This window comes from Otolemur garnettii, unplaced genomic scaffold (genome assembly GCF_000181295.1).
Source record: "Otolemur garnettii isolate 467f Iridium unplaced genomic scaffold, OtoGar3 scaffold00316, whole genome shotgun sequence".
Classification (NCBI taxonomy): domain Eukaryota; kingdom Metazoa; phylum Chordata; class Mammalia; order Primates; family Galagidae; genus Otolemur; species Otolemur garnettii.
In genome coordinates, this window is record NW_003852711.1 from 232,563 (window position 1) to 236,694 (window position 4,132).

Sequence of the window (4,132 nt, forward strand, 5' to 3'; positions counted from 1 at the left end):
TATCGATTTCATTCATCGAATCATTGAGACCAAGAGCCTGGAGATCCAGTGTTAAAAATCCGGTATCATCTGTACTGGAAGTGCGTGAATTGTGGAGAGTGTGAATTAAATATGAATAGAGATGTTATTTTTTAATCTATGGGCTGTTATCTACGAGGAAAATAGAGAGAAACCTTCAACATAACATAAGCATGGATGAACACCACAGCTTACACATATGGTCCCAGCAATTTCAGAGGCTGAGACAGAATGATTGCTGGAAGGTAAGGGGTTTCAGACCAGATTGAGAAAATTGGTAAGATCTCAATTGTCCTAGAAATAAGTGCAAAACATCCCCAGCAGTGGTGGCATGAGCCTGTAATCTCAACTGCTGAGAAGGATACCATTGGGAGGATGATTTGAATTTAGAAATTTCTGTTTCCTTAAGCTATGATGGTAACAATGTATTTTTTCTGGAGCAAAGGGGAAACACAATATTCAGTCTATAAGAGATATACTGTTTAGGTGCTGGAAATGTCCAGTAGCATACAAAATGTGTTATACATGAGTCCCAAAAGGAATTTATTACCAGGATTGCCAGTCTAGCTCAATATGGTAAAATGAAATATTATAACATGCTACATTAATAGAATCATTAAGAAAAACCACACTTCACTTCAAGAGACACAGAAAATTCTTTTGACAGAGACAACTTATCTTGTTGATAAATTCTTTTAAAAATCTTTGATGAGCATGGAATGTCTTCAGGACTACTAATGGGATTTACAGATAATTGGATACATATAACACACTATAACATGATAGAATATTTTCCAACAATCAAAAGGAATGAAACACACATTTATTTTACAATACGAATGAACCTTAAAATCACGATAAGGGAAAAAGGCCAGTTACAAAAGACCACACAGAGCATGACTGAACTCAGAAGAATCATCAAGATAAGGCCAATTGCCTGCAAGGAATAGTGGGAAAGTGGAGGAGGCTTAAGGGGAAGATGAAAGTGACTGTTCGTAGGTATTGACATTCTTTATGTGTGGGGAGAAGACAAAGTTCTTCTAGATTGTGATGATAGTTGTACAACTCTGTGACTATACTAAGAAACGCAGAATTGTACGCTTTGAAAGGGTGAACTACTTATTTAAATAAGCTACTTGACAATATTTTCCAAAACTTGTGGTGCTCAAAAGGCTCACAGCATAGGAAGTACCCAGGACATGGGAGTACTTGAGAGACAGTCAACACTATATCCCTGCTCACACACAGGCTACAGTGAATTGTCATGGAAGGCACATGGTTCCATCTTACTGAAGTTGTCATTTTCTTTTTATTTGAGACAGTCTGACTCCTTCTTTCTAAAGAGAGTGATGTGATGTCATCATACCTAACTGGAATCTCAAACTCATGGGCTGAACAGATTCTATTGTCTCAGCCTCCTTAGTATCTGGGAGTCCAGGTGCCCATGCACAGTACCAAGTTACTTTGGGCCACCTGCTTGTGCCTCCCATGGTGTTAGGATTGCAGGTATGAGAAACCCCTCTAGACCTTGATTTTGGGATTTTTTTTTTGTACTGTTGTTTATGGGTAGCAGTGCTGCTTCATGCTTGTCATCTTGGCACTTTGGGAGGCCCAGTCAGTTCGATTGTTTGACCTTATGTATTGGAAACCAGCCTGAGCTCTCATGACTTCCCAATCTCTAAAGAATAAAAAATTACCAGATCTTATGCAAGCTCTTGGAGTCATCCTGAGGGAATAGGTTCGACTGATAACAGCTTGTGAAGATTGCTGTGAGTTATGACTCTTCTGAGGGCAACAAAACAATACTCTGTCTCAATACATAAATGGAGATAACCATTGGTAGAGACTTACCCCTCATTTTTACTTTTTTCCACATTTGTAGTTTTGAAATTTTACCCCTAGATTAAATGTCAACTTGAGAATTTATTCTCTCATAGGGCAATTATATTCCTGAAAGCTGTGTTAGTCTAGCCATTAGATTTTATGTAAGTGTGACCCTTTGATACTCTGCATTCTTGTATTCACTGGAAACTGACTGTACATTGAATTCTTGACTCATATCAGGCTTTTCATATGCACCCTACAAAAAAACAGAGTATACCTTCCATTTGTTCTGTTGTGGTCCTTAAATCTGGGCCAATATTACCTTACCCCAAACAGTCTGAGGCCAGGGACCAGACATCTTTGGAGAACCTCTACCAATCAGATCAACTGGCAATATCAATATGTACTAATCCCAAACTCACATGTCTTGACTCATTGATCCTCCCCACAGAGGCCACAATAAATCTCTTCCACTATGTAGTCCCCTGTTCCATGTGCCTAGACCTCTCCCTCTACTTTTGCTCTTGGAATCTGTGCTTAGGTAATTTTCTTTCTTTCTTTGTATCTTTTATTATTTTTATTTTTTTGAGATAAAGCCTCAAGCTGTCACCCTGGGTAGAGTGCTCTGGCATCACAGCTCACAGTGCCCTCCAACTCCTGAGCTCAAGTGATACTCCTGCCCTCACCTCTCAAGAAGCTGGGACTATAGGTACCCACCACAATGCCTGGCTATTTTTTTGGCTGTAGCTGTCATTCATGTTTGATGGGCCAGGCTGGAGTTGAACCTGTCTGGCCCAGGTGCATGTGGATGGTGTCTTAGCCACTTGAGCAACAGGCGCCAAACCCTTTTATTATTTTTCCTGAGAAAGAATCTCACTCTATTGCCCAGGCTAGAGTGTCATGGCCTCAGCCTACAATACAGCGAATCCAACTCTTGCCTTTAAGGGCTCCCCTTGCCTCAGCCTCTGGAGTAGCTTCAACTACAGGAAAGTACCACAAGGCTAGTCTACTTTTCCTATTTCAGGAGAAACCAGGTAGGAGATAAGGACTGAGTGTGTTTTGCTATTGCTGAGCCTTGTCTCCAATACCTGTGCTCAGGGAATCAGGCCACTTTGGCCTCCCAGAACATCCAAACGGGCTAGTCATGTGTAGGAAAATTTGTTGAGCTCTACTTAAGAAATGGCCTTATCAGGGGCTTTGAGGAGTGTCCAATCCTCAGGCTCCAGTGACAAATGAGGATTATGTCAAGACTATATGGCATATCCACAGTGGGAGATATCACCAAAATTATCCACAGATCTCTTTTTGGCTCATTAGGTTTCATTAGTGTTTGTGTATTGAACTTGTGGCCCAACAAAAGTCTTCTACTTCCTACATAGCCAAAAAGCCATAAGTCTGGAAACCCTTGGCACGGAGGTCAGGAATGTAGAAATTTTCCAGATAGGTTGATATTACCCATGATCATAATAAATAACTGCAGCTATGGAGTACACTATTGGACATTTTGCCTAACCATATGTCGAAAGAGGACCTTCAGTGAGACACCTACCTTCCCCAACAAGCCTGTTCTAGGGAAAGATGTAAAACATAATCTGTGAAATCAGTAATGTTTGGGCTCTGGTGAGTACTCTACAACATCCCAGGGAAGCACTAGGTGTAAACCACACTCTTCCATTTGCTTAGAAATCCATGACATGAAAAGGAAAGGAAGGGTTATTGAATCCCCTGGCCACATATACAAAGAAACATTTGGAAGTAGGAATTAAGTGCAGAGAAAAGAACTCCTCTCTCTCATAACAGTTCGACCCCAACAACATACCTGGACAGCCAGAACACATACTTAGCAAGAATAAGATTCAGCCTGAAAATGGTAACCCTGGGCAACATGCATTGTGATGACATCCATAGTGACCCTGTTGTGACTTCATTCTTTTTTTTTTTTTTTAATTGAATGGTAACCATGGACATTAATGTACTTCTGGGGTACAGTGTGGGGTTTTCACATGCAATCTGAAATACTTCCATCAAACTGGTCAACACAGCCTTCATGTCATTTTCTGTTATTGCTTTAAAACGTTCACATTCTACTCTTAGAAAGATTCACCTATACCCCTATGAGACAAACCTCAGAAGTGATCCCTCCAAACCCCCTCCCTCCACCCATTCCCCCCTCCTTTCTCCCTCCCCCTTCCCCATATTCTTAGGCTATTTGGTTATAGCTTTCATATAAAAGGTATAAATTAGTTTCATAATAGGGGTGTGTACATTGGATAATTTTTCCTCCATTCTC